Source organism: Lepus europaeus, chromosome 10 (assembly GCF_033115175.1).
Source record: "Lepus europaeus isolate LE1 chromosome 10, mLepTim1.pri, whole genome shotgun sequence".
In the NCBI taxonomy this organism is placed as follows: Eukaryota; Metazoa; Chordata; class Mammalia; order Lagomorpha; family Leporidae; genus Lepus; species Lepus europaeus.
In genome coordinates, this window is record NC_084836.1 from 90719380 (window position 1) to 90729250 (window position 9871).

A 9871-nucleotide genomic window follows, 5' to 3' on the forward strand; every position below is an offset into this window, starting at 1 on the left:
AGTTGATGATGTGGCTTTTTCTTAAAGACAAATGGAAGTAATTTACTACATCAGGACCAAGTTTATTTTTCTCTCCTAGGAAAGAAGATGCTGGCTATTTGAAAGGAAAAGTTAGTGATGGCTGTCTCTGGAGGACACTTTCAAGGAAGCCAAATTAATATGGAAAGCTTATGAATACCATGCCAATCCTAACAGAGCATCAGCAAATACGTGACCCTGAGGACAACTGTTAACTGCAGCCAAAAATACATCCCCTGGTGACTATAATATGAGTATGTATCTCAATAGATATATGGACAATGACAGCAAAAATATTCTTACCATTCCAGTTAACAGCAAAGAATTTTAAATATATTTTTATTTATGCTAAACAGCTTAGTTTTTATATAAAACTGACTTAAATTGCTCTTGGGCAATGGCTTTTGGTCTCTAAATATAAACCTGATTTCAGCAATGCTTTTCTTGAGAAACTTCTGCTCTTTCATTAGCATGTTCACCTCTGACTCATAGGTGATGAAATAACAAGTTGGAATAATAAATTATTTGCCATGGTTTGACATGTAGTTGGAATGGACCAAAGTATCTCACTAGGACATAAGTTTATTCCAACATTTAGGATGAATTTACATGCAGATCTATATAACAATTCCTGTACTGTTCTGATCATAACATTGGATCAAGAAATGGCAGGGCTATTTACAGTGATAGAATTCTTTTCTCTGCATAGGAGTAGCTGGTATCCCCATTTACTCAAACATTTCCTGCATAGCTGGTATATGACAGGCACTGTTTTAAATACTGAGGATCCAGAGATGGTTGAGATATTGCCCTTGTTCTCAAGGGCTTCCTTGGACTATTCGGGAGACAAATGTAGGCAGTTACAAAGCAAAGTGACAAATCTTACAAGAGAGATAGGAGCATTGCTCATTGATAAAATGTGAAGTTTTAAAAGTAGGTTTTAATGGATTAAGACTTGTTTCTTCTTGATCATGAGTCTTTAAACCTTTTTTAATGACAAAGAGTTTTCAGAAGAGGGAAGTTGACTTGAGAGGTACTGTCCCTCAAAGAAAACTGCATGTTCTCATTTGGTCACCTTTTTCTTAACATTACTCCATGAATTTTAGAGTTGAGTATGAGTTTTCTGGCCCAGGAGGTCCCAGGTTTCTTAAAGTTTTACTTCTCCCCAGAGAGTGATGGGATATCATCAATACAGGTAGAAGTTAGAACACACTTGGATATTAAAACTTAGATATCTACACAAGGAGAGTTTAGTGAAATTCTAACTGATTGCCATGTAAATTGAGATAAACTTACACAAAAGTTTAGCTTAGCTATGCACTTAATTCTTTAATGGCTAAGGCTGGTTCTTTATATATGTATTTATTTATGATGTAGCAATCTGTCTTTGAATACTGACCACTTAGTAGAAATCTTCAATCTATTGTGCATTTTGAATAGAGTCTAGTTCTGTGTTCTAAGACTCTAAAGGAATGCTTGAATAACTCTAAAAGGAATATTTGAAACATGTCTTCTAAAATTATAATAGATCAGAGGGAGATCCATTGAGGGCAGAAACATGGCTATTTTACTTACTGCTAAATTTTCAGTAACCAGTATAGTGTTTTGCGGGTACATGGCAGAGTCTCAAAAATAACTTTGCTGAGTGAACTAATTAATGAAGAGTGCCGTAATATGTTCCGGGACTACCTGGACAGTCATCTTAGAATTTTTAAAAAGCAGATTTGCTCAGCAATTGCCCAGGCATAAATCAGGAACAGTATTTTTGATTTCTAGTGAAGTTTCCTAATGAATCAAGTTACAATGGATTTTCCAACTAAAATAAAATATTCACTCAACAGGACTACCACTAGTATTCTGCCCAGCAATTTTTCTGGCATTTATTTCCTTCTACTTTCTGTTTATTGACGGTAAAGTCACAATGTGATTTATCTATAAGCCAGCTGTCAGATCAACCTTGGGCTAACTGCAGGAAAATTTGAAAAATTCACTGTTCTACAATTTGTACAAAAGATGAATATAAATAAAAGAGATCAACTGCTTAGACTGAGACTCTCCATGGAAAGCGAGCTCTGTCCAGCTTGCAGGACTCTCAGAACTCAACTGAGAATTCTCTAAAACAGGAATGAGGCAGGAGTGCAGGGCTGAACTCTGGCCTCAGGGGGGCACCTAAGAGGCTTTCATTTTCTTCCATGCTGCTATCAGTAAAGGACAGAAACCATTGAATCAAGCCTGCAGGCATGGACAGTCTCTACCAAATTGAAAATCTGTGACTAGTGTCATTTGAGTAAAAGAAGTGATGAGGTAGCTGGGACCAGATGGTCATTTTGTAGAACCTGTCACTCTGGAGGAAAATAACCTTGCTCTTTAAATACAAAAATGGACCATGTTGGAAGACAAGACAAGGTGAGTCAGCAGAAAGTGCAAACGGTCTCAGTTTAAAACACAAGAAATTGTTGTGTAATAGAAATCGAATTAGATCAACAACATCAGCAAAGTAGGGGATCAAAAATGTTTTTCCATAACCAAATAAAGCAATCCATGGACCCAGCACAGCTGTCACTCACTGTCAAGCCTGCACAGGCAACATAATTCACTTCGACTGAGTTTCTCTAGAACAACTGCTAAGCATTTAAAAGGAAACACTAATCCTTAAACAGGATTTCCCCCTATCTCTTTTTGGGGACACAGATTTGTTTTTACCAATCAGTTAACCACAGCTGAGGGTAACAGTTTGTGAGTTAGCAATAAGGAAGTCAGTTAGGATCTCCTCTTGTGCTATCATACTTTACCATTGTGGAGAGATGCTGCAATGTGTAGTAGTTGTAATAGCAAAGGAAATGCGTCTTTTCTGGGAAATGTAAATTTAATGGACTTATAATATGAATTTAATTAATATATATTGTGTCACAGTTGTTGATCTCTGAACCTTAACTTAATTCCTATAGGCTTGAATCATCCCCTTCGGCTGGCCCCATTTCTTACAGCTTTCTTTTTATGAGATTAGTTTTTGAACTGACTACCAGTATCCTGCGGTGTAGATGCTATGGAAATTGCACATTTAAAGTATACAACAGCTCTTAGATTCTATCAAAGTTTCTGTTTTCTCTTTTCTAAGTGACAGAGGAAAAGAGTGAGGAAATGGCAGATAACAAATTGCTTTAAGTTGAGTATAGGAGATATCAAACAGAGATCTAAAGAGGAATTTAAAGAAATGGTTATTTAGGTGGAACAAAATAAATATCTAGGCAGGTTGTAAGGATTGTATACGCCAAACAGTTATAAATCAGATTGAGAAGGTCAGGAGAAACCCAAAGCAGAGATGACTCAGAACAGAGCTTTTAGGGAAAAGCAAGGATTTCTTAAGTCTGATTAGAAAAGCTTCAGAAATATGACATTAAAGCAACTTGGGGGAAAAAAAAAGGACTGGGGATAAAAGAGATGATGGATGTATTAATCTTAAGATGTGGTGGAAGGGGGAGCCTGGTTTAGTTATTGTAGAATTATAAAGGAAATGGCAGCTGTGACTGTCAGTCACCAGGCCCAGACACATGGCCAGGCGTTTCCACCACTGATTTTGTTGACTGCTGCGTGGAAGGGAGAGCGAGCAACATTAGTTCACTTTTGTCTTTCTGCAGATGAAGAAACTGAGTTCAACAGTGGTTACATGACTTATTTAAAACACAACATGATTCCAAAATAGGAGATTACAAGCAATTGCTTCAAAGATAAAAAACTAGGGCCCACTGGCTGCTGAATAGCATTCTTGCCATCGTGTCTTGTTGCCCAAATGAGGAGAAGAGACATTGCAAAAAGTCACATGCATTCTCTGTCCCTCATTTGACAAACCTGAAAAATGTAGAAGAGCAAGAGGTAGCACAGGATCTAGTTCCAAGCTTAGTCTCTGAATTTAGACTAATTGCATAAGACATGGTTCTACTCTATGACAAGTTACTAGCCTTGATCTACCTTATATACTTTATCTGTATGTATGAAATAGTAACTAATAGTAATAGTAACCTGATAGTAATTGTTACTAATAGTAACCTGACCACATGGAGGTTATGAGGATTAGTGAACAGTATAGATAAGGTGCTTTCTTCTCCCCCCTCCCCCCCACCTAGTCTATTCTGATTAATCATGTCTTTGGGTATCTCTGTCTTTCTAACTCAGAGCTATGTCTTCCTAATGGTATTTAACATCATGACCAAGGTTTGTGTTGTTCAAGTAGAAATTAGAAGCTTCTTGGACTTTTACATGTTTAAGGGGAAGTGCTTAAGATTCTGGAGAAGGAAATTAAATAGAAAGACTGGATATTTTTGTTATAACAACAACAGCAACTCTGAAGAGCTTATTGCATAGTTGAGGGTCTCTGGAATTTTCTGAGTTTTTTCCTGTTGTAAGGCTAATTTCTTTACAGCTTTTTCCATTCACACCTCCCATTTCCTCAATGTGCTGTCACATCTTCTCTCTTCCTCTTACCTGATGTTTAGAGGCCTTTGGGGACTCAGTTTACTAATTCCCAGCCTGACTTCCTCCTAAGGCATCAAATGTCACAACTCTCCTGTTTCTCCTGGGACGTCAGCTCAGAAATCAGAACGTTACCCTAGGACATCTCTTTTTTCAGTGTTTTGATGAAGAACAAATGAGGTTACACTCTTGATACTTCACAGCCACAGTGAAATAGCAATAAATCCTAAGTCTGCAACTGCTACTTCTTCCTTTCCAGGAAGCCATCAACTACTTTGGTTTAGCAGTTCCATCGGTACTTGTAATCTTGATTTTCCACTGGCAAGAGTAGTAAACACTAGGTTACAATGGAAATAGGTGTAGTCCAGATTTCAAGTAGCCCTTGGGGGGGTAATCAGCAAGCATCAGCAAAGTTGCTATATAAAGAAATTTGACTCGCTGCCAACCTCCCTCACTCCAGACTTTCTGAATTTTCTCACATCACCCCCCACCCCATTCTTAGTCAATTGTTTTGCTGCCTGAGACATGCTCAGAAGATCTGATGTCTTTTTTCATCCAACCAGTGTATTTGAGAATGCAGAATACTCAGAGAGCACAAGAGAGTGTTCTGCATCACATTGATCAGGTAAGTATACCTTCTGAGACTTCTCATCACCAGATTCCTGACCTGTTTTCAATCTCAGGTACTCATCTTAAATAATTTGTTCTAGTTAGTGGTGGAAAGTTGAAACTTACAATTAACTTCTGGGCAGGCCTTACATGTTCTGCGTATGTGCATCTTGAAGAGTGAGCTTAAAAGATTCTTCAATGATGAGTGATATTTTTGAAATTAGTGATCCCTCACAACATTATTTTTCTCCTCTCAATTTCTGGAAGAACATAAATTAAATCCACTGTGTCAACAGCAATCTCTGGATATTAAAAAAGACCTGATTACTTTGTTATATCAGTTTCTGCTCAGAAATCAATTTTAGAAGATAAAGTACCAAATTCTCAGTTTTGCATTTAAAGCCTTCCACAGAAGGCTCCAATTCTGGTATAGCAACCCCTTTGCCCCCCAAAATACACACGCAAGTTTATGATTCCACTCAGATGGATGGGCTCTTTCAGGGTTTGCTGACCATAGCATGGAACTTGCCCAACTTGCAGTTCTGCTTACGCTGTAACTTCTCCTTAGCAGACTTCTTCAGCCTCTCTCCAATCTTCAAAAGACAGCTCAAGATCAGATCTGCAACACTGCTGTCCTCTGAATTTACATTCCTTCGTGATAGTCACATTCACTGGACACTTACTAATATGTTCCCTCACATATTTTCTTCCACCATTTTATTGCATTTTAGTTCTAGTAATGTTTACTGACTTTAAACTTTTTTAAAGGTTGCTAGATGTTAAACTCATTGAGGTCAAAGGCCATATAACTATGAGGTCTGATATCCCCCCATGGGAGTTCCTTTATGTATCTGGTGTTGACTGATTGATTGGTATCTTATCAGGTTAGTCGCTGCTGACAAGGGATGACATTGCAGAAACAAATCCAGCGCTGAAGCTGAAAACATGGATTTTCCTAGGTTGGTAGAATTGCAAAACAGTTCCATAACACAAGAAACATTGTTTATTCAGAGTGCATCATCTAAAAATCAGTTTCATTTCTTTTTCTTCTTTCTAGTCTCTTCTCTCAATATCTTTCTTGAATTATTTCTCCCATTTAATGCTCAAGACCTACAGGTTCTGCTGAAGGCCTGCTGTTATGCAGCTTCCAGGTGGGACTGGAACAAACATCAATCTTCCAGTTGATAACCCTGACACCGAGGGCTAACATTTAGAGCTCAGGAATATCTTTAGACAAGCTAACTAAGGGACAGTTTATGTTGTGTTTGCACATGTGTGATTGTGCATGTCTAACAGAGTGAAAATAAAAGGTTTCATTTTTCAGAGACTTTACCATAGAACAGGCTCAGAAGACTGTAAGTTGTTTTGTTATCTGAATGCCAAAATAGTAATATAGAAAATTCCAGGTACCATCAGAGGGGCTGCATGAATGATACCTGGTTCATCCTTTTGTCTATCTGCTCATACCTCTTCTCACTGCACTGCCCTGGATTTTTAAATTTCTTAAAATAACACATCTTAGATTCCTTTTTATGAAGCTTATCAACAAGGTACATGTTAACTTCATGATTCAATGATGTTTTCCTTTAATTTATCAGTAAGCTCGTTTAGAATGAGCCCTATCACCCTGCATTTTGCTTCTCCCTCCCAGTCCTGTGCCCTTTGCAGCTTCACTGCAGTCCTCTACCTCTTCCTCCTATCCCCAGTCTTCCACTAGCAAACAAACTCAGCAGTAATTACCAATGTCCAAGCACGTAATTCCAGCTGCATTAGGCTTTTCTTTTGACGCAACTACGCAGAGAGCTGTCTGGATATGCAGCACGAAGATAAAAACATTTTTAATGATTCCTGTCCATAACTCCCTTCCTCCCATAACTGAAACAAGTTATTTATTTTGCCTGAAGATTTTAGAGTTACAAACTTCTTTCATGCGGTATAGACTGATGAATAAATGTCCACCCAAATAATTTTTACATCCATACAGAACAAATATCTTTATATATATATTATATACAATACACACACACAAACACACACATATATATATAAATGCATGGTTAACCATAAAAAGGAATAACACTATGTAATAATTAGACAGCTTGAGATGGAAAAACCTTCTGTATGTGAACAAGATGTTGTAGAATCTTTAGTATACAGATGATTGGAGTTATGCCTAATTAAACACAATCCAAGATCCTATTTTGAGTCTTTTAAATGGATCATGGTAGCATTTTTTAAATATGCTGTACATATTCTTACATATGACACTGTTATTCTTTTTGCCAGCTACTTAAATAGTACAATTTTGATCCCAGCCATTTCATGACAATTTGATCTGTCTAAATCAAAGAGAAATATTGCTGTGATGATTTTTGCTCACTCAGAGGCTCCAAACCCCAGAGTGGAAAATGGTCAAAGTATTTATCATCACCTCAGCAAAATCCTGCAGTGTCATAACAGAAATTGCAGTAGATCTTTAGGTCGGAATCCGGTTTCATTCTAACACCCTGGTTCTCTCACCTGCCGTGTCCTGAAGGACACAGTTGGATTGTCCTGTGGTAGACCAGTCTTAATGTTATCAAAACAAAACAAACTACTGACCAGCAATAACCAACAACTACAGGAAATACTTCCACTAACTCTGAATTCACAGCCAGAGAGGTTCAATATATACACTATAGGACTGTAATAGTCCTCGAAGATGTATTTTTGTGAATGTGTGCTCGTGGTAATGTTGATTCTTATTAATTCAGTTAATCCTAAATATTTAGAGATATATCACTTCTATAAACAGTTTTGCCATCTTCATATATTCCCCACTCATGCCCACCCAAGATCTATAGATTGATTTACTCTGTTAAAAACAAAAACAAACAAAAATGTATATATCTTGCTAGAGACTTAACACATATTATTTTTAAAAGTGTTTATTTCCTACCGAATAGGGGCAGAGGGCAACATAGAGGGTTTCCACCAGCAGACTTTTTTTTTTTGATGGTATGCAGAAGGTGAACAGGAGAGCAGGCAATTGTCTGAAGTCTTTGTGGACAGGATTTATTTATTCTTCCCTTTTCTCTTTAAACCTACTATGCCTGCTCTATTAATGGTCCATGTAAGATCAGGGTGTCAGAGAGACGATTTGACCTCCAACCCTGGCACATCCAGTCCCCGCCAGGCGTCTGCCGCAGGTAGATGCCGCTCTGCGGCCGGACTGCTGTCCGTGGTGCTGAAAGGTCGCCGGCGCCAGCACGGGCCCCTGGTACTGCTCTCCAGGGTGCTGAGCACCGGCCGCCGCAGTCCCCGGGGCGAGCCCACCTTGCCAGCCCTCCGCAGAGCCCTCCCACTCGGCACGACCCGCCCGCCTCCCGCCAGCCTGCAGTTGACGTGGAGCAGGCGGCATAAATCAAGTCCGCGGGGCATGGAGGCTGCTGCCGCTGCCGCAGCTCCGCTTGCCCGGGGGGAGAACTCGTTCTTTCTCCTTTGGCCTCCCCAGCGCCCCACACCTTGCTTTCTCCTTAATTCTCCCCAAGAGAATTAGAACAACATGATGGCTTTTTGTTTTGATTCTTTTTTTTTTTTTTTTTGGTCCACAGAAAGAAAAACAAACCCCTACTCCCTACCCCCTAGCCTGCTAAACATCTCCGAAAACTGCATCGCAAAATGGAAGAGACAGAGTCCCACGACTGTTGCAGAGGAGTAACTTATTATGCGGTATGTATCCTTGCTCTTCCTCCTCATCGCTCCACCTGCACTATCTCCATTCATCCCTTCCCCAAGCAGCTCACCTCGAAAATACTTTATAAAGCCCCAGAAGGGAGTCTAGCCAGACGTGCATACCCGGAATACCGCACCCTGAGTGTATAAACACTTGCATTTGCCCAAGCTCACTTGCTCTGCCCAGCTGTGGGGTCCCTTTGGGGTACACAGACATCTAGAGCCAGAACCTCGAGCTGGGGAGGGTCCCCTTACCTTGGCTTCTCCAGAGGGTGGTGTTCGCCGGGGCCCCTGCAGGTTGCAAGCGTGGAGGAGCCGCCAAGCAGGGAGGGAAGGAAAGACAGCGCCTGACCTCGGCGAGGTTTCGTCTTCAATGCAACGTGAGCTCTGCCCTCATCAAAGATGGCCGTCCCTTTGACGTCAGCAGCTTTTAATAGCCGGCTCGGGAGGGGCGGGGAGGAAGTATGCTGGCGAGGGGCGGGGTGAGTGGGGGGAATGGAGAGCAGGGAGGGTCGAATGAGGGAGGGGGCGCGTGGAGGCCGGGGAGGAGCGAGGGGGGCGGAGGCGCGTGAAGGGAGGGGACGAGGCTGGAGGTGCCCAGAGCTTGACTCAGCTCCGTGTGCGCTTCACTGCGAATCTTTGTATTTTAGCGTTCTATAAACACCCGAACAGAGAGATTTTAGGACTCCATTTTAACACCCGGTCTTGGGTGAACACATTTACCTTGCCACTGGCTCCCTGATGTCCTTCGTTGTGTGTGCCTATGAATGTTAATATACGTACATCTATAGAGCACATATACATAATTTACTCCAGCTGAATTGAGTCACACGCGAAGAGAGGAAGGCAGAGGCGGTGGTGGGAATGGTGAGAGAGGGGGAAATTTCAACTACGATTTGTGCCCCTAACCACCAGAAAAGGGTCCGAAGGGACATCCCTGTCAACCCTCGCCAGCTCCATATATGGCTAGGCTACGTGGGTTGCTATTTTTATGAGTGATTTCTTCATTTTATCCGAGCTGCAACGAGGGCTAGGAGTTTGCATTCATGTGGTCAGTTGG

General features: G+C 40.6%; 1 protein-coding gene across 1 annotated transcript in view; it reads right to left on the reverse strand.

The window, feature by feature from the left end:
• Window positions 1–9129, reverse strand: part of SNAP25 (synaptosome associated protein 25) — a 91615-nt gene extending 82486 nt beyond the window's left edge. The window contains exon 1 of the mRNA XM_062202278.1: window positions 9067–9129. The gene's annotated coding sequence lies outside the window, so the exon portion shown is untranslated. The remainder of the gene's footprint in view (window positions 1–9066) is intronic.
• Between the last annotated feature and the right edge of the window lie 742 nt (window positions 9130–9871).